General features: G+C 42.0%; 2 long non-coding RNA genes across 4 annotated transcripts in view; one reads left to right on the top strand and one right to left on the bottom strand.

The window, feature by feature from the left end:
- Positions 1 to 14,847, top strand: part of LOC131879295 (uncharacterized) — a 28,806-nt gene extending 13,959 nt beyond the window's left edge. The window contains exons 1-4 of one of the 3 annotated variants that reach the window (XR_009373132.1): positions 827 to 1,303; positions 2,014 to 2,369; positions 2,437 to 4,943; positions 14,046 to 14,847. This is a non-coding gene — a long non-coding RNA (uncharacterized LOC131879295). Of the gene's footprint in view, positions 1 to 826; positions 1,304 to 1,350; positions 1,865 to 2,013; positions 2,370 to 2,436; positions 4,944 to 14,045 lie in introns of those variants that run through there. The other 2 variants (XR_009373130.1, XR_009373131.1) reach the window with 2 other exon arrangements.
- LOC131879306 (uncharacterized) overlaps positions 14,844 to 21,767 on the bottom strand; it is an 8,437-nt gene continuing 1,513 nt past the window's right edge. The window contains exons 2-3 of the long non-coding RNA XR_009373133.1: positions 15,753 to 15,912; positions 14,844 to 15,058 (exon numbers count right to left, since the gene is read on the bottom strand). This is a non-coding gene — a long non-coding RNA (uncharacterized LOC131879306). The remainder of the gene's footprint in view (positions 15,059 to 15,752; positions 15,913 to 21,767) is intronic.

The raw sequence follows: 21,767 nt of genomic DNA, 5'->3' as shown, positions 1-21,767 counted from the left end.
AAAATCAGTGCCAATCAGCGGACTCCTCATAGAGCCGAATCAATATCTACCATACAATTTGGTGTTGTTGAATGAATGATGAGCCAAGAAATGGCTGAAGCATTGTCAACACCTGTAAATGTCCTCCATCGTGGAGAATGCACAACGATTATCGGTGCAGAGTGTCAATGTTTTGTTTGTCACATGACGTCATTGGAGGGAGAAGGAGTGCTTTGATTCTTCAGTGCCACTAAATTCAAATCCAATATTAGTTCAAAATCGAAAGTTCTGACCCCATTTCGATGACAGATCCTGAGAAAATCCCAAGGCATAATCCCAAATCCCGCTCAGTAAACGATGTTTTCATTGCTATCTATTCCTTTGACGACTACGGGAAAAGTGAGCGAGACCCTTCATCTCGAAAATCAAATACCACGCCAGTGAAATATACAACGGAACACTACTTTACCATAGATGTATGTAAGAACTAGGGCCCTGGCAACGGAAGCCCTATCTTCAAGAGATGGCATATGGTTGAATACCGATGAAAATGACAGAAACCAGGAATTCTTGTCAACGCTCTACTTATTTCGAGGTACTTAGTACTAGATCTATCTGATCGTCAACGATGTCGTTGTCACCTTTATTCGCCAGCAAGAATCAACTGTGAGGAACATCACTAAGAAGGCCACGCGTTCCGCCTCCTTGAGCAATATGTCTCTGTTGTGTGGTTAAAGAAAAATCTCACGGCTTAGTAGAAAACTCTGTTTGAGCCACTTGCATCTCACTTGGCATGCAACGCATTGAATGAAAACCTGTGGGTGAGCAAAAAATGGCAACACTTGAAGCTCGTTGCTTTGGACGAGAAAAAGAGAAAGACACATTTTGTCAGGGTATTTGCCAACCAGTCTCAACTTCGGTTTCTTTGATGGTAACTGAAGCAACCAACCAATGACCATTCGATCGTCTCAACACAAGAGTTGACCAATGGTTCTACCATGGGAGAGTGATTTTTAGCGTTGGACGCTTTTGCAATGTCCACAAACACAGTGACATTGGACCAAGGATAAATGAAAGATGAGTCTTAGAAATGCTATAGGTGCAAAGGTGGTTGGAGAAAGATGATGATGAGAAGTTAAGAAACATCTGTTCTGTCGTCGCCGAAACCATGACAAGAGATGGCCCTCTCTCAAGTTTGACGCTGTTTTCCCAGTTGTCAACAAACAATTACTTCTCCATCCAGGGATCGTGCAAAGATGGAAGTTCTAGTCATTTTAGCACATGACGATGCAGTTTCCTCCAAGTACCAAACCTCCCGTGAAAGGTCAAGTCAACATTGGTTTGTATGGGAATGGGGAGGGAGATCATTTGATCGCTCTCATTTGGTTTAATGATTTTTCCCATCCAATATTTGTATGTAGAGGCCGAACTCAAACCTGAGATGTGTGGGCCAAACCTCCGGTTTCATACCTGTATGAACTTCAGGACACCACCAATCGAGTACAGCACAGCCCACCAATAAAGGTCATGGTTGAAGGCTTAATGACTCCTTGGGAATGAGCTGATCCATCGTCCTCGTCCTTGATGAGAGAAAACGACGGGTTCTGCATTTAAACGTCTCAATTGGGATTCTACGGTGTTTACTCGAGTGCCAAGAACACAGGATCATTGGGAGATGATGAGCGAGAACAAGGGATGAAAGTTGTGTGGAAATGATCTTCAGAGAGCGATCATTTACTCCATTCTGGGTTCGGCTAGTGGCAGGAAATTAATGTGAGAGGAAACCTAACTCTCGTCTCGGCGACCGAAGTGCAACAAAATAACTCCCCATGAATCTCTTTCGTGACATGCGGGACTGCTAATTTGATCTCTTTGCGGCAGAGTGGTAAGGGGTTGCGACAATAGCATAATTCGCCTTCATCACCCTTGTGTGCAAAGTCGGAATGAGGCAATCCAACAAAGACCCGAGCTAATCCTGATGAGGCTCAATCCAGGCCTCGTACCTGAAATGACACCCTGAACCTTGTTTTGCAGGATCCATCGAACTCGGCGAGCCAAGTGGTTTTCAAACTTGGCAAGGAAAAAACTCTCGAGACTTGGCGTGATTTTCCGTGGGTGATTAGATGTGCGAGCTGGCATTTACTTCCTTCAAGTGGTGGTTCGCTCCTCCTCAGAAAGAGATTCAAATGCGTATCAAGCAAGTCTGAACCTGACCTAGTTTTCACCGGTGGATGAGCAATCACGCGAGTTGCCATAAAGCTACTGTGGGAAGACGAACAAGAAGCTCAAGTGCTAATTAAAATTGCGGGTCTCAAGCGCGAGAAACATGGGGTTGAAAAGGATCCGATGTTGAGTAGTCTTGACTCCCTGAGTTTGACGATCTTAACAAGGTACTTGATGCTCCTGAATGAATAATTGAATGACTCATCTGATGCTTTTTTTTTCCTCCTTTGATAGGCATAGGCGACTTTGGGTCTTTTGTGCCAATCGAGCTTACCTGAAAAGAGAGAAACGAAGAATATGAGTCAAAGCTTTCCCCGACTAATGAAGTTAAATGGTTATGCACAAGCAATATAATGAATGCCCTTTTACTCTATTCTGAGACTGGTACAGTTTCTCGGTCATGACAAGGCCCTCACAGCTGGTAGTTCAACATGTAATATATGAGTCCATTAGGCTTGAAGGCAGCCAACGCCTCTTTTATCTTCAAGTATCTGTTAATTAAGGACCCGCTGGAAAGACTCTCTCAAGAGATAACGGAAGCTTGAGTAAACCACTCAACGCGGTTCTTGGACAAACAAACCCCTTCGTGAGATCTCGAGAAAAAAAGACCTTTCTCAACCATCTCCTTCATGGCCTTCACTTAGTAGCTCTGTTGTCAAAGGCCCATTCTCCAAAAAAACTTTCTTCCTCACTCAGAGAGTCCTAATCCGTTTATTCTCCGCATGGAATTTGTTTCATCCAAGCCCGATAAATGAGGGGAGAATTCCGGTTTTCAAGGGACAGTAGTGGAAATGAATGATGAATAATGACCTTGATTCTTCAGGGTCCACGTGCCTCCAACCTCCAAATGCGGAGTAATTCATTTTCCCCAATCTTGCATGATCGAGTGGCCGATGGAGGCATGAGACGGGGGAAAAGGCCCTTTAAAATGGTTTGGTAGCGTGGGAAGATGCCAATGGAATATCATAATTTGTCTGTACATCTATCTCGGAGAAAGATCGATCCCTTTTAAGGATGTTTCGAAATCTGTTCAGGTCTAAAAATGGATTTAAACAAGTTATCCGGGCTTCGTTTGGTGTCCTCCCACTGATCTATCCATGATGCAATAATTCAAGTCGACAAAGAAAAACATCATCAGCCAACCCGCTCGCCCTGGGTCCTTTTTTGCGTCATGATCAAGTTTATTTGCATATCATGATAGGACAAGTGGAATTGCTTGACTAAAGGATGTTGTATAACATTTGAGCAGGATGCTCGGAATGGATGATACTGGCCGTACTTCATCAAACCCTGATCTTGACAGCAATGAAGCCACAAATCCGTTCGCATCACGGACATCAAGACATTTAATGCATACAATCAACCCAACCCTCTAGCAGCTCACAACAACCAACGCAAACATGATCTTCCTCATTTGATGGAGGCAAAGATCAAAGGAATGATGTGATTCCCGCTATTATCTGAACACAATGAATCTGATTCAAGTACTTATCGAGCTCTGATGTGCCATGCCGAAATTCCAAGCCAAATGAGCGTCATCCTGCTCCTGAGATGGTGATTATGGATTTAAAGCGCTTCCAAAGCTCAATCAAACAAAGTCAGGATATGAGAACCTGATCATTGGGAGGGAGGGTTGATTGTCTTCCTTGCAAATGATTTCCGGCCAATTCCTATTAACTCCCTGCATTGTCTTCCAAATCGGCAGTCAGTGTCTCCAAATTATGGAAGGAATTTTGTTCTTCCCATCGTGGTGTTTGGAATTTTAAATAGCTCACTCAGCCTCAATCAAACATTCTAAACAACTGTATTGAATGAGTATTCGAGTTTTCGAGGTCGAAGCATACAATACCCGACTGGCCATTGTGTTTATGCGATTCTTGAGAGGGTTCATTAGAACCATATCAATTGTTTAAGGAATCGTTTGCTTTTCTCCAAGGCCTCGCGTGGCATGAGGTCCGGGTTTAATATTCGTCTACGTTGGTTTGGACAAGGATGACAAACATGCAATTCCCAAGAACCCAATGATCATCACCGATTCAACTTCAAAGCGAGAAGTGTTCACGGAACGACCCGCAGAGATGAATGGATGCGATGGATGAATGCATCATTCTCCGTCGTCTGCCATGGTTCAAAGGCCTGAGATATCAGTCAAGGAAGTCCATCCATCCGTCCAAATCCCAAGATTGAGCAAGAGGAGTCAAGGGGACCGGGGAGGAAAAACTAGTTTGCCCTCCGACTTTCAAGACGGGATATTTGAGTCTATATTGACTTAAAAAGCATTCACGGATGACGACCTTCACGGATGTCCTGAAAGCCACCTCATCAAAACGATTAGTTTGTCCACCAATCGCTTGTGATAAATTTCCCGGACAAGCGTATCAGACACTCTCTCAGTTCTAACTGATACGAGAGAATTGCTTAAGCAAACTCAAATCCCATGGACGAATGATGGATGAGCAGAACCCCACATTCCTGGTTATAACACACGAAAATTGGTACTAGCTCTTCGGAAATCCGGTAATGACCAAGGTGACCTTCGTCAGTGATACGTGGACCATATCAGCACACACATCGTCGATGAGGTCATGTAGAGAGACTAATAGTTACTCTTCTCACACGTCAAACTGGTTCTTATACCTTCGAAGCTCTGAAAAAAGTCCTCCTTCCCCCCCTCGATGATTGACCTTCCTAGTCCGACTCCGAATGCACCTATCTGCTTTAAACGGGACATGAAAATGAAGGTGAGCGATTTATTGTAGTGCCAAAACTTTAGAAATGTGAGGTAAGCTCTCACCGAACCCTTCCTAGGTGATTAGAGAGCGGACTAATATTTGTTTAGCACTTGTTTCTCTCTCTGTGAGTAAACTGTAGAACATGTTCCCTTAAACTTATTTCATTATTTTGTAACTTCAAGATGTCCTTTTTTTCAGATGTTTTGTCCTTAATAATATGAGCATTGAAGTTGGTTACGTGTAGCACAGAGGAAATGTAAGCTGACCATAATTCCGGCATTGATTTTTACCCTCCACACTTCTTACAATATTTTGCTTCTATTTCAAAAAGTCAGAAAGTAAAAGGCGGTAGGTTACAAACGAGGCACATAATCATTGTGTGACAATGATACTTTTTTGAAATTTACCTACTTATCGAGTGATTCTTTCTTTGATGTCATACCTACAATTTTTGACAATATTTATTTAATTTCTTTCATTTGTCTGCATTTTCACAGTAGTGGCCCGGAGAAAAAGCAAATATTTAGCCTGAATTTAGATTTGAAAAAGTATTCAATATTTAGCTCTCAAAAAACAGCAAATTATTACTCCGCTCTCTACTGATGATCCTCTTTGGCGATTGACGTGGTCGCAGAGTTGAAAATTGTCCTCGCATTAAGTGAAGACGAGAGATGCATCTTTACATGCTCACGACCCACGCTCATTTTCCTTTGCAATATCACGAGGATTCCCGAAGGTGCGAATTAATGGGACCACTTCAAGGTTCTGGGGTTCTATTCGATCGGGATCGGGGTGTCAATCTAGGAGAATACAAAGGATCACGCATGTCTTGATTGGGCGACCATCCAAGGGTCCCATTAATAAGAAAGAGTGGCAGAACTTCGAATTCCAAGCTGTGTGATCACCCGTTGGCGAGGCTCATAAATATGAAGACCTGATTTTGAATCCATCCAAAGGTGTTCAAGGACAGATTAGGTCACACGTAATTGGCTGCCTTGGCTTGAATCAGAAATGGTTCTATTTTTTCGTCGTTTGTTATCCCTGAGGTGTGCAGCATGAGAGAGCCGTCCATGGACATGGATGCCAGCGCAGGGTACGTAAGGTCAAAGTCATCTCGTGATTATGATGCCCTTAGAATTTTAGTGTTGACATCTCGCGCGATCATTCAGGGGGAACCTCTGACCTACGTATCTCATTGACTTATTCTATTTGGGGTAAAAAGATGGAAAACGATCGATTGCATCTCCGACACGTCGATTGTGGTAACAAACCAACATCGCCCAAAGATCGCTGTGGATGGAGTCTCATCCATCTCAACGATCATCATGATGATTCGGTTTTCTTTCATTCCCTACCCTCTTTGTATTGTGCGCTTATCATGGTTAGAGAGGAGCCAAGAATGTGGGGATAAGTACTCGATGGTTATCCCCAAGGAAATCCAGTCGAGTCAGCTCTCATACACATGAAGATTTCCTGCCTTAAAAAGTGGTCTGCCTTCTAGTTCCTAGCCCTGGCTCGATCGAAGTGGTGGTCAGTTAGGTTGACCAATGGCCGATCCTTGTTCGAGCATTGGAAGTCCCACCATGAAATAACCGCTTCAGTGAAGGGGGAGATGAATGCTGGAATGGATGGACCGTGTTGACCTTGGTCGTCAAGCACAACAAGTCTCAATCCTGGCCCTAGTCTTAATGGAGCGAAGACGAACACGATTGAGTCCCGCCATGAGGTTCATGAGCAATTCACGCTTGTCTGGACGTATATTTGACATGCCAAACTTCCCTCTTCTTCTCATCTAATCAAGTCAAGAAGACATGGGGTTCCCCCATCCTCCCTTTGCCACCCTGCTGGTCTTTCAGTAGCCTCAAGATGCCTAATCGTGTTACCCTTGTCCAATGACACGACTTTAGATAGTCTTGAACCCATCAGAAGTCCTGGCCCCCAATGAAATGAGCCAATGATGGAGTATTTTGCCGCATGGGCCAATGACCAATTCGGTCACCCTGGTTTGTACTCTGAATCTCAGTCAGGAAAATGGGCCTACTTGGCTCTCACATTCTGATGAGTGCTCCGATTTCGTTGAGGCTCGTGATTTTTCGATATCAGGCAATCGCTCGGATGACTATCTCAAACGGAGAAGACGAAAAAAGAAACCTTAGTTTTCGTTGAACAATGCTCACAAGTTGCAAGAAGCTTCGACAGGACAAGGTCACAATTTGGGCGCCGGAACAACATTGTCACTTTTGTCCGTTGCAATCAGCTCGTGATGAGTTGAAGCCCAAAGCTGACAAAAGATCTTCATCAAAGTCACATGTTCATCCTGGGCGGATTTCCATTGCCAATGGGATTACGTTCATCACAAAGGAGTGTTGTAATACTGAACGCCAAGTTGGAGAGGACATTTTTTTCTTTAGGCATCTCATCGTTTACTTCGTTAATGGAGATGAAGAGTTCAAAAATTCCCATTTCATTCCGAAATGGACCAAACAATTGGTGGGAATGCTGAACAATGGAAGCTCCGATCAATCTATTAGCCCATAGCTCGTCGATAGTCGATTTCAATTGCAGGACATACAATGAAGTTTGGACTGCATTCCAAGCTTCGGAACAAATGTGCAACCTTTCCCTAGACCTCGTGGATAGTTGCCTTTGTATCCGGTGTAGGTATCGTGGATACAACAACTCTCAACTCTATCCGTGACCCACATAAATCAATCCTGGTCTCAAAGCATCAATTACAGAAGACATGCACTCGGTATATTGGAGTATTACCGACGGTTTTCAATTCCACTAAGCCAAAGAACACTTTTCTCTTCAAACGTAGCCGCCGGAGCTTTTCTGTACAAACTATCTTTTTGCCCGGGCCCAGGAAATAACTCCAATTAGAATCGGTAACGCACGAACAAAGCTAACAATTGATCCAGAATATGACCAAATTCCGAGAAGGAGCTGTTGTTGGAGTCAGAACAATTGCACTCAAAGTTCAAGTAAAGGCCATCAGGCGCTAATAGTTATGACTTCCCTTGGTTAAGGCCAATCAATGCGCTCCCATGAATATTATATGCTGTATGCGTACAACATCAAACCTTGGGACGGTGAAAACAAGCGGAGCCAGCCAAGTGGAAGGAATTAACTTGTCAAGACGGGGTTGCTCAAATTTCGGAAAACTTGAGCGGAAAATGACACAACTCCCATTGACATCTCGGGGCTCACTTTTGGCTTTTCGAGTTTTCGAGGCCAAAGGGGGTTTTCAGCCCAGAGGGGACGCCATTACCGGGACATTTCCATCTGCACTATACAAAGACCTTGTGAAGAAATATTAAGCTCTATTTCCGGCTTCCTTTCAAATCTTGGAAGACTCCTTTGAAATAGCGTCTTCATCCATGCTTGCTCGAGAAACTGCTTGTCGCTCTTCGTTAGTGTCTCTGGTTCTCGGAATGACCTTAAAAACGCCCTTGGCCTTTCAAATATCTTCAGGCTTCGAGAAGACACTCGAACCGCACAACGCATTATCGTCATAATTTCCTCGAACCGCCTTTTGAAGGCATATATTTTAGATTTCTCCTGATTTGACTCGTTCTTTTTCGCCGTTTCATTCCGAACCATTCCGAACGAAATCTCTTTATTAGACGATCTCCGGGATCTCAACAAGTTTTGCCTCGGACTTTTGAGTCGCGTCATCTTGTTTCAAAATGTTTTGGGTCAGGAGATTGGGTCCGAGATCATCAGGATTTCTCTCGCTTCTCTCCTACCAGGAGTCGAAAATGGCTACGCATCAACGCCAGATTGTTGAAGAGAATCCTTTGGCACTCTTTGGTGCTGAGAGAGGAAGCCAAGAGATCATCTCGAGCTCTGACTTAGTCTAATTTCCATCCAACTGAAGAATCGAGGGACATCCACCCAAGCAATGAAAAACAGGCACAGGTGTGTGTCCAGATAGATTAAAGTTTCTGGATTGTCATGCTTGGTGATGATAGGTCCATTTGGCAGACCACACACTCAATTTCCAACAATTTCTTGGCCAACCTGGTCATGAATAATGGCTCTAATGCGTTGAGAAAACCGAGGGGGAGGGGATACAAATCAGGTCACATGTACTTTGGATTGTTGGTGATTTCAACGATTCCAACAATTTCTGCGAGAAGAGTTTGGATAAAGGTGTTCACGTTCCAAAGATTTCACCCCAAAGTCTCCAATCTCCTTCTTTTCATGTCAACTCGTTCCTTTGGACCTTGGATTGAGTGGAAAGTTGGGCGACTTGATTAAGGAATCGGATTTCAGCTCATTACTTATTCATGCCTCCTCATCGAGCTGGCCAGATTTGGTACTCGATCTGACACATATATTGGAATCGATATCGAGAACCTTATGGAGCGAGATCAATGAGAGTGCAGATCTTTCTTGGCTAGCTGAAGAGTCAATGAAATATGATGGTCCAGTGACTTCCATTCAAGATTGCATCACCCTCAACCGGACAGACAATCCGATCCTTGGATTGGTGTCTCGTGTGTGGAAACACACGCATGTGACATTTGGTAGTGTTTTCTTTGATTAGAATGGACCAAACTCTTCGTTTGAGAAATTTCGTCCATGTGTCCATAGAATAACATGGATAGAAGTCTGGCTTACCTTGGGAAATGATGCATATGCAGGCCAAAAGGCGCAGGGTATCCTGGAAATGCTTCATTGTGATAATGAAGGAGGAAAGTTTGGAACCACACAATCACGGTTGATTTGAGGAATCCAGTGTGTTCCACGGGATTCGGGGACGTTGACGTTTCTGGGGTTGGTTTTCTTTGACTAGAAATGGGTAGATCAACACTTCACTGGGGGAGGTTTCTTGGCTTTACAGCTTGCGTCAGTCACTCTGTCTTTGGAGGTGGAACAGTCTCACCAGATCATCCTAGTGAGGATGTCATTGTGATCCTCACTCAGAGATTGTTCGTGGACTCGCCAGATATTCCAGATGATCTTTTCCACGACACCAGCCGGAGCAAACAGAAAAAAAGTGACGAAGTGCTGGATATGTATCCCAACAACACCAACTGTGGAGAAATTGTCTCCGCCTTCGTTTTCTTCCTTTTCCCGGGTTGTTGTTCCCTTGCCTGATAAATCCGACTTTTCCCAGGTTATTCCTCCGTCTTCGTCTTGCTCAGACTTTGCCAGTTTAGTGAGCGACAGAGTGCGGGAGTTGGGGAGTGAGTGAGAGAGAAAGAGAGGGAGAGAGATTTTCCAAACCACTCTTACTTCTCAGACGGCTTGACACACATATAATTCTCAAATCCTCTCGCCTTCCTCTCGTTCGCCTCGTTCGTCTTTCAGTGCCTCTCCGCGATCAAGACCAGTCTCAACAGTTGCGGTATTATCACTAATACTAGCGACAGCGACGACTTGCTTGGAGTAATCTTTCAGAGTATGCCCAAGTGGTTGGCGAATCAGGCCTGCCCGCATCTCCTCGAGGCTCCCTATCCCTTACGCTATCCACAGGGGGCCAGCTACACACATCATGCTTGGGCCGGATCCCAAGAATGGTGGTACGAACAAACCCATTTGCACAGCGGACAAGATAAGACGACGGCTAGGTACGTATGTTCTAGGTACTTGGTGCTGCGTTATCCAGCTAAGGGCCTCCCCGGTTCCTTCCGCGCCCACATCCCCCTCCAAACGGACCTAGTGCGCGAGGATGGACACATATGCCATACTTGGTACACGTACACACACGCACTCAAATATGCAGCATGGTTCAAGGAGTTCCAGCGGTACTACCAGTTTTTTTGGGATGCTTCCAGCCAAGAATTTCTCGCGCCAGCGTTGGATGGTTGATGGTCGATGGTTGCCTGGCTTGCTTGGGGAAGTTGGATAGTCCGCTTGGGGGTCTCTATCTTGTTCTCATGAGTGACGTTGAAATCGAAAGGTGCTTGAACGGCTCCTTCAGCGGCAGCACCAACTTCTACTGTATGCATGTTTCAAGTCTTGTCGGAGAAGGCTTCCTTCAAGGGGTTCGTCTGCGAGCTGGGAAAAAACTCACAGGTTCTTTCTTGTCAGCATGGCCAGCAACAAGTACGTACGGATAGTCATGATCACCATCCCTGCGTGTACTCGTCGCTTATGAGCGCAAAAAATCAAGTATTTGGCGTATTCACTCCAAACCCGCCTGAATACATTCTTGCCCGAGTGCGGCCAGATTGTCGCGTGAATTTCAAGTTCGTAACCAATTAACACAAGTTAGGGAAAAAGAGAGACTCAATAGCTTCAAATCATGACAAGCTGATTGGTTCTTAATCAAGATCCCAACTTTTGCTTCAAGACCATATCCATATCATCGATCTATTTTGATGATGGGGCATCAAATCGGAACGCTGGGATGGATGTTCGTACATTCCAAACCCAATTGCAAACTGGGAATGTGGCTCTGGATTCCACATGTGTTTTTGATACTTTCGTTGGAGTCTCCCTCCGGTTGTCTGACCAGGATGCACAATGTCCGTCTGGAAGGGTTTGCCATTAGCGTAATTGCCCGGTTACAATGAGAAAGGGAGCCAATAACCCCGGAACAACGAGGTCTGGTGCGCCGCTTGCTAATGATTCACGGGTCATGGATGCGATCGGATAGGCCAATCTTATCTATGCAGAGCATCATTGACGTTGTGACAAACCGGGATAATCGTTGACAAGTGGAAATGTCTTGGAACCCCAAATACGAGACGAAACCAGTCCAATGTCTCCAAATCTTTCCCCTCATGCCTCATGATCATCAGCAAGACACGAGGGTCCTAGGCTCCCCGATTAAAATGTGCAAGTTTCGCGTGACCATAAGCAAGTTAGCAAGCCAACGGACGCTAAACCATTTGACCGAGTGTCTTCACCACATTTGGATGAGGAGGAGAGCAAGCCATCGACCGAGCCGTTTTCTCCTCCATCCACTTGTCCGTTCCTTTGGTCAGTCAGTGAGTCAGTCAGTCAGTCAGTCAGTCAGCTAGTTAGTCACTTAGTCAGTCAGGTTGTTCTTGTCCTAGCTAAACTTGCTTTGCTTCCTGCTCCCACTTCATTCCTTCATTGGCCTCTGGGTGGAGGTTGTTCAAGTTGGCTGGCTGGCTTGCTCGCCTCGAACTTGATTGTAGTGTGGCCTGTGCTCCCCACACGGTTTGAATTCAAGTCTTTGAAAGTGAGTCTGAATTTTGTGAATGGCCTGTAGCAAGTGGCCGACCAGATCCGAATTCATTCGAGAACCCATGGAGTAGCTGCTGGCGATTCTACATTGGAACTTGTGCATCAGGCTCTTCAAGTAAACGGACGGACGGACGGACGTATTATACGTATGTAGTATAGAAAGAGAATGGAAAAAGGGCCTCAGGCATTTTCGTTCGAGTCTTCAGCTTCCAATGGAAACCAAGTTCGGATGAACTGCTCGCCTGAGAGACAATTGGAATTTGGACATGCAGCGAGGTCTTGAAATTAAATGCCAATTCGGAATCCTTCCCAAGAGAAGACCACGTGGGCTTGGGGAGAAATCCCGCCATTGCCCAATGATGGATGGGACTATTCCAATCGTCAATCGCAAATCACTCCGATTGGGTGGTCAAATTGATGGAGCCGCTCTTGCTTTTACCAACTTCCGTAGAGGTTGTGATGAAGTGCTGGAGAATGATAAAACAGGATTCTGACCATTGGATTAAACTGGACTTGGACTCGTATGTCCCCCAGGCTATTTCTGATTTAAGGGCATAGGGTTTTTTTATGTGCCTCCAGAGATTGCGTGAGGTTCCACTGGAGTCAAATTATCGACTCTCAAATCGAACATAATGCCAAAGTCTCATTGTTGTTAATAAAGCCATTGCATTCATTTGAAAGTCTCTCTCTGTCTCTTTTCTACTGTATAAAAAACGAATGTTTCCTCCTTTAGGGGGTGATATTTGTGGTAGAAAAAGAAATCCAATTCAGTTTTTCAATCACAATGCTTGGGCAAACAATGGGATCGAAGGGAAAGAAAAGAAATTCCTTTCTCTTATCCTAACTGAAATGACCTACCTTCCTACCTACCTACCTACCCACCTATGTACTAATGCGTACAACCACACCCGATGTTACCGAAGAAACGATGAAGCTACTTGACGGGGCAGATCAATTAGAGAAAAGATTCTATTAATTCCGGAAAAATTTCAAATAGCTCAACTTTGATCGAGAAAATCAAATAGGAATCTAAGGCATGCCACGGTTCAATTGTCTCTGACAAATGGGTTGCCTTGAGCTTTCTCACTCTTGTTTTCGGAGTCAAAGAACCGACGGATCTTTTGTCTTGCAATTGGATCGACAGTTGAATGGCCATCATTTTGCGCCAAGTTATCGTCTTATTTAGCTTGAGGAGCAAAGCTTTCTTTTTGTGTATGCAGTTGTTGAAACTTGGCTGACCACAATGGATAATGCGAGAAAATAAGGCAACTCCTTGAAGGCAAATTCAAAGGTCTGTTACTAATTTTAGGGAGGTTTTCCAAACCGAGTTTTCCTATCGTATTCAGTATGTACTGGTTAGCAATCTGAGGAAGGAGATTCATTGCAAATATGAAGAGATTGGAAATCTTGATCAAGAGAAGACAGGCCACCAGATCCAAGGCCCTCCCATACATTGAATTAGGCGAGGAAAGGGGTCATTACAGGTATGAATTTTCGTTTCCCTAGGTTGAGGGTTCAATACCCGTCCAGGGAAGACTGGATACCTGGAAGGGTAAACCTGAGCCGGAATTTATAATATGTCGCCATTAGCAAGACGTAGAAACCATTATGATAATAAGACGTCATTCTTATTTTGGAATTGCCATTATGATAATTTGTGGTTTGTCCGCTGGCAGAAATGTTTCTAGAAACTACGAATCCGAGTTTCTTTGAAGTAAAAGTGCATTATGTACATGTAGCCCGTGCTTTTCATCATGATGAATGAAAGTGCGCATTGGCTAGTCCTTTCATTGAGACGCTAGTTGAATACTCTCTCTACTATTTACTATTTAACCTACATCACCTCTTATCCTCCATTCATCTATTTGTTAACATTGTTCCAAGGTTAAGGTTTAAGACATGTGACATGTGAACCTCTGACTCATGGATTTGACTCATTTCCAGGGATAATGTCTTCCACGACCACTCTCCCCTCGCTCCTCCTACAGACTGAAGAGAAAGCCCATAAATACCAGATTCCGAGGCAACACGTGTTCAATTTACATGTCACCCTACAAACGCAAACCTCTCTTGCGAGTTCAATAGGCCAGTCAAATCAGTCATAAGCTGTGATGGTTGGCCAAGAGCCATAAACCATCATAATGAGGAATCCGCCTACAGTATAGGAGTAAAATGCGCTGGCGGCTTCTTTTCTTCGTCAGAGAGAGGATGGAGAGCTGGACTGTCCAAAGAGAAATTTCAACTTAACGCAAGATGAGCGCTTGATTCTTTTTTGTCCGACCCTCCCGAGGAACAAGTCTTCAAAGTCCAATAAATCAAATTGTAACCACAAGGTATTGTTTCGGCAAGAGGGTGGCAAAAAGCACATTCTTCCCAATGAGCAGAACAGTTGGCCTCAATGAGGGAGAGCGAGAGAAGGAACAAGAAATCGTCGAGAGGTGTTTTGGGTGCCTCTTCGGTCATTAACACACGGCAGTTTCTTCGGATCCCTCCTCCTCGGTGGGTGCCAATTACCACATTGTGTCCAGCTGATTTCAATTACTTCTGGCTTTTCGATCTATCAACAACCAACAGACAGAGACTCTCCGAGGGACGAAGACGAAATTCAATGCCACCTTTTGGGTTTTCTCTCATTGCAACCCACGAGTTCGGTTGAGCAACTCAGACGCCTAACCATGGCCATCCATTGTGCTAAAATATAAAATCCAATGACTCAAATGCATTAATAAACGTTTACATTTCTTTCGCACTCCTAAATGCTTCTTTGTACGTCGGTGACTTTTTCTTCATGGGCTGATTCGTTCTATGCCTTGTCCGTTTGGCAGTGGGTCATCGGCAACGATAAATGAACAATGGATGAATGCAAATGAAGTCCAAGATACCTGCGGTGAAGCACAGACATACTGGTACCCAAGGCAATCCAATCCATTCTCCAAAGGTTCGGGCACATTCGATGTCTGTGACGGCATAAAAAGAGGCATGAATTGCAAATACTTGAACTGAGGTGGAATAATGAGATATTAGGGGGAGAGAGAAGGGAGACTTTAAGGAAAAGTGAGAACTAGAAGTTGCTTGATTGGACATGTTTCATCCGCTTTAAGGGACCCCAGAAACAAAACAAAAAAGAGTAACACAGCAAGTGGAGAGTGAAGTCCGTCCATTCTTCAGTTGCTGAAACACTGAAAAGGGATCAAAACCGGTAGGAGTTCTGCTAGCAGATGGCTGAACCAATGATAACGATCTCCAATCATCGCACACTTCCGACCAGATCTAGGGCAATTGTCCTACGACAAGAGCAACCTTGACCGTGTTCGTTCTCATATATGCTAATGCCTTTTTAGCGCTCAAACGAAACTGAAAACCGTCCGGAGGCGATTTCAGACAAGTTCCTGTCCGGGTTATTTCATGGCTGACATACTACCTGTCCTTGGAAACTGTTTCGTTCATTACTATTGCCTCCATAAGGTCGGAAAGAGCCCTATAAATGAGCCAACAACGAGGAGACTTGGGTGGGTTGGATTTATGTACGTCAAGAGTTGTAAAATTGGGAATGGCCATAAAACAGTTTTTCTCAATAGCACAATCACTGTTGACTTGAGAATGCCTCTGGAACGCCTACAAGAGGTCATTTGCCGAAATGCGCTGACTAACCTGATGGATATAGCCGTCGGTGTCTGTGAATGACCACTTTGTACCAATACCTTCATGAGCCCGTGGCTCAATTCAAATTCAATGGATGGATGGACCTTTTGGACGGTTGGGACGAACATCAGTTGCAATGGTTGCCAACCCCTCGGATCCCAAACCCCCGCTACAAATGGAAAGATGTAATTAATGTTCCTCCTAGTACAGTTGATTGAAGGAAAATTTCTTGGTTTTGCACATGATGATCAATCTCACTTTGTTGTCAATATTTGTAGATATGAATAACGTATATGATAAGTGTACTCACGTTATTGGATGGTTTATGTTCAAGGTTTTGTAAGCTTTGTGGATAAATCTAGGCCCTTGTCTTGGAGAGAGTCTTGAGCAAAGATTTCCTTTCATGTGAATGTGACAATAATTGATGAGGAATCAATCACGCTTCCAAACAACAGTTTTTAATTCGCATGAACCTTTTCATTTTTATGCCATTTTAACAGTCTTAATGTAGCATTATGTGCTATTTTACCAATTATTTTTTGGAATAATCAAAGGCCTAGAGGACTTTTTATGTTCGCCGTAAATCTGCACCTTTAAGAATGCCCCAATAATCTGTGCCAACCTGGCCACAAATAGTGGCCAGATATTGGAAAGCAAAGAAATCACCAAAACCTATCTCACTCTCGGTTCGCCAATATTCTTTACACTATGCAATATCATTGTGTTGGAAGAATGCCTTTAACAAATTCAAGCTCTTACGAGAGGTCAGACATTGTTACATTGTAGTGGAAATACTCTTTGGGATAGCTTTGCCATGTAGTGTTAATCAAGCCCGAAAATAAATAACTAAAAAGATGGGAACATATTAACATTGAAAAGGCTGATTTGTGATGACTGCGCAAAGATTCACTAACAATTCATTTTGTGAGACAATATTGCTCAAATATTTTGGCCTTTTTTAAGCATAATAATTTTTGCCAATCCCAAAGCGAGAAAAATGATGATTGCATTTTCAGCTCCTTTTCATGAAGTAGTTGGGGTTAAAGATAATTGACATTGTCTCTGAGTCTTCTGTTATTGTTGAAGCATGAAACGGTCATAATTCATTAACTAGGTACTTTTGAGACAAAGTGTGAACACAAGAAATAACACAGAAGCAAGCCAATATACAGTTTGCTACTTTTTGATCAAGTTAGGTGGCACTTTGAACTTGCAAAGAGCCAAGTATCATCTTGGAGTGGTAAAAAATTGCCCTGACAATTTTAACTTCATTCCGAGTTTCAAAAAAAGGGCGATCAGTATTGTTGAAAATGTAACTTGACATCATACAAAATGTCTTTGGATGTTTTGGGATGAGTTGGGATGCACAGCTGCAAAAAAATTCTGGTGAAATCAAACTAACATATAATAGCTTTTAAGTCTCTTGAAGTAACATATACTTTTGTGATGACATATCTTTTGCTTCGAATATTGATAAATCCATTGTTGATTTAAAGGCTACAATGTTTTTAGAAAGCTAAAATATAATTACTAGTAACATCCGGTTTTTTTTAGTTTTGCTACCCAGTATTTTACAATTTGTAGCAAGTTTTTGTTTTTCATGACATAAGATTTTTGTTTCCATTTTGTATGCATTTAAAAAGTATGAATATCAGGTATTTAGCGTGCATTTTGTAGAAAGAAAAAAGTTGATTGGCATTTTTAGTCATATTTAATCAAGATTCTTGTGTCTAATCAATGACACAAATATATATATGAAAAAATAGATTATAGTACAAACGTTTAAATTAATTGAAATGTCTTCATTGCTATTTATGTTGTTTTGTAGGTTTAGGTCCAATGAATTGCAGTCGTACATCGGTTATGGACGACTTGGAGATATGTCCCTTGGTGCTTGTTATTATGGAAGAAACAATTTGCTGTTTAACCTGCACATTAGGATAACATCTTATGGCAACAAATGTTGTTTATTGCCTAAAAAATGTTTTCATGAATAAGAGCTTTCATCATTAGTGCATTTTGGACAGAATTAAGTTTTTTCAAGCACCATGAACTGTTCTGCTAAATATATTTTCAGCTCTCCAATAGTTAAAAAGAAGGCAGCCAATCTGACAATGCCCTTTTTTCAAGGCCGTGACCCCCTAAATTCAAAATGCGAAATGAATGAATATATGTTGAAAATTGTTGCTTTTTCAATTTCATTCCACTATTATCCGTTTTCATGATTCCCATTACATTGATATAAATGCTTATGTTGACTTTGTTGAGAAACAAATAATTTTTTACTTTAGTCAATGTCAAAAATGTGGGTATTTTTTTCTAGCAATGCTTCTTTATTAGAGCAACTGAAACATGTTGAATTGGTATTTTCTAATTTGGGCCCGGATTTTTAGGCCGAGAAAACATTTTTCTTGGGTCCATTACTCAAACTTTGGGCAAGCCAAAAATTTAAATTTGTGGTAAGCAATAACCATATGAACTCAGCTTTTTAAGCTCTGAGAAATTTGAAGCCTTTCAAATTTTGACACTTCACTCACAAATTTAAATTCCATGTTAAAAGCACTTTCCTCGGATTTATATGTAACATTTAATCCATTCAGTAGGCATTGCTCAAGTTTATCTCCGTCTATTCATGCAGGTTTTTGGCAATCGGGAGAGGTTCAAAAAATGAACCTGTGGAGATCTGGGCCAAAGTTCGGCCGAGATCTGAATGGCCCACATGGCACTAAGACCAAATCTGGGTTGAACCAATTCTGTCAATACGACAGAGATATGTTATGATAAAGATCTCTATAGGAGTTCTAGGCCTCTCTTGATTTTACACCTTATGCTGACTTTGCTCCACCCACATGAATGCCGAACAGCTCATCCTGATTATGTACAGTAATTCAGTAGAACCTGAGTGGCTTGCTTGGTCAAGGCCCAGACTTCATACTGAGTCCTCACCTTGACGTGGACACTCGTTGGGAGCATTGATCATGGACACAATAGCCATCGTTGACAGCTGACCCCTTTGAGGGCAAATCTTAGGCCCAATTTTATTAGAAAGAGGCGTGGGCGTGGTCTGACCATGTGAACAGCCATGCATGCATATAAGATGAGGCATCCAGACAGGTAGTAGCATGAGCTTGATTGCCCAATGATTATTGTCTTTGATTCGATTTTTTTTTTTATTTCGACGAGGAATGTCTTTATTTTTAAGGTTGGACGCTCTTACATGACTTTCATATGGCACAAATGATGTTGGAACGATTCCAAACAGTAATGAAAAAGAACACTGACAATCTTTCGCTTGACATTCCACCTGAAGGTCTGAATAAGATTTTTTGATTTTAACGTTTAAAGGCCTATGAGCCTCTTGACTTCTTCAAACGTGTCGGAGTACTGGATCCCTTTAAGATTGTTGGTCACTTTCAAGGACATTGGAACCGTTACAGAATTTTTATCGATGTCTTCAAATCGGATTATGAAATGTCCTTGAAAATTCAAATACTAATTTATTTACCACAAAAGGTTATTCTAGAGCAATTGTATTTGAAGCTTCTCAGAAATTGAAGATTGAATCAATCGTTCGGGCGTTTGATTTGAGATGGCTTTGGCTTGAATTGGAAAAAAAAACTGATCCATTTCAGTTGTTGCAGTTCAGTCCATTAATTTAATTGCAACCGGATGGGTAACTAAGCACACTAATTTTTGCCAAAATAAAGGATTTGGAACTGATAATGCTGAAAAAAATAGTTAAATTTTAAAGAGACATTTGCATAACTCAACAGCATTAAACTAACTCCAGATGATTTTTAGGCTGAAAGGGCAAACCTTTAACTAAGCTATTCGATTTAAACTTAAAATAATTTAACTAACCTGATAGGCCTCTGGACGTCCAATCGCTAATTCGTACGAAACAACGTCCTCTTCAGATCCATCGAGAGGTTTTGCGAAGTTTGAAATAACTGTTACGTGAGCCCTGTGTACCTGTGTCAATTGCATTATAAAATATAATTGATTGCAATTAAAATGCAATCATTTCAGATGTAATGAATTACAGTGACAACTACTTCATTTTTCAATGTAATGAATTACAATTACTTTCAAACAGTGGTTGATTAAATTCAAATTATTTATTTTTAATTTTTGTGGACCTCCTCACCGCTAATGAAAATGGAATTCCCAGCACTTCAAGATGAAGAAAAGTATTCATTTTGCTTAACTTTATATTTATACAATATTTGATCCACCCACGAATTAGAGTTGGCATATTTGGTTAGCCCTTGAAAATAAGAATAATCGGGAATTTTAGTCAAAAATTTGTCCAAGTCTGACTTAAATCTTGCTACTGGATCAACGCCTACATAAGCCCTACGAATATTAGAGGGAAGCAAATTAAACAATGAAGGAGCCCGAGAAAGAAGAGATTTGGACTTCATTGTTGGAACTAGCCTGGATTCTCGAGGGCTTGAAGGTGTTCTCAAAACGCACATTAAGCCTCTACGGTCACTAGAATTGACCCTAAATCCTGGGTTGGGACGAAGCTCATGAATGCTTTTGAAAACGTACAATATCAGATACTTTTTCTCAGAACACTGTACAGTCCCAACTTTTTTAGCCTCTCCCAATATGAGAGCTCTCTCAATCCTGTGATGTTCCTGGTGAAACATCTTTGAACCTGCTCAACTTTTCAAAATCATGGTGAACTAATTGGGGCCCAAATTGGCTGGGCTTATTCAAGATGCGGTTGTTGAATTACAATTCAATTACTTTTTGCATAAAGCCTCATTAGAATAAAAGGATTTGGCTTGTCTATACTCCACATTCGGAGTTCTTTCATTTTGAGCTTTTTAAGAAATTTGGTTGGGCAACTAATTAGGCCTGGCCAAGCTAAAATGTCCTCTAATATTGAAATTAAAAAAAATGCGTTTGCACATTAAATTTCCTGATCAATTGTCCTTGAACATTTATCTTTGAAGATAAATTAGCATGAGAAGTGTCAATGACAATGTTTTCAATTTAATGAACACTGCTTGTATTATCTACTTAAGATACACACGTCAGTGATAGAGATGTTTGGCAATACCATAGGACTCTACTCCATGAGGGCAAAGTCGGATGAGTATTGCAGTCTAGGGTGGAATGTTCAAGTAAAGGAATACATAGATGAGCAATATTAGATGAAGAAACCTCAAAATCAAGCATGAATCCAATGGTTTTTAAAGGCGTGCAAATTTTGTTTTTGGCGGATGGAAATGTAATTATAAGTTGTAATTGAATTACCCCAATTACATCCCTTCAGATGTATAAAATTCCAAGTGCTCAGTGTTTCAACCTAATCAATTACTATTACAATCACTCTGTCAATGAAAGCAATTACAATTACAATCTCCATCAGTGTAATTAATTACAATTGCATCAAAATGTAATTGCAAAGGTACATACAACTTAGGTCTGAATACCACATACAAGATGATAAAAATGCACTATTTTCACAAAAACAATAGTTTTTGGTTCAAATTATTCTTGAATGTCAAACATATTTGCCAGATGGCATCTTGGGCAATTTTTTCCTTTATTTGCATTTTTGTAGCGACCATCTTCAAGGGCTTTAGTCGTTCGGACTATAGTATCAATAATTTTGATCAAAACGAGCAATTCATTACACGGCCATTACTCGCCAAAAAGTGTAATAACTTTACTCGTCACGGTTACCTTTCCCAATTTTTTTTGCCCTAGCAAGACCGAAAGATGAATATTGTCCAAAAGTAGGATTTTTAAGGTTAGAAGGCTTAGGCATAGATTTGATAGCACTAGTCCATCGAAGGACAATAAGCCCGTAAATGTGCATTGTCTTATTTCCAAACAGAGCAATACAAAGATCAAGGTTCTTGAGGAATTAGCTTTAAACAGGCAGGTCTCGTTCATTTCCATGACAGAAACCTGGCCGCCTCGACCACGGGTCTCAGATGAAGAGCTGGCCATGGTTGGTTTTAATTTTACTCCAATGTGATAGAGTACGCCCTGACAATCCCATTT

This window comes from Tigriopus californicus, chromosome 1, assembly GCF_007210705.1.
Source record: "Tigriopus californicus strain San Diego chromosome 1, Tcal_SD_v2.1, whole genome shotgun sequence".
Taxonomy (NCBI): domain Eukaryota; kingdom Metazoa; phylum Arthropoda; class Copepoda; order Harpacticoida; family Harpacticidae; genus Tigriopus; species Tigriopus californicus.
This window is presented reverse-complemented; position numbering and strand designations above follow the sequence as displayed.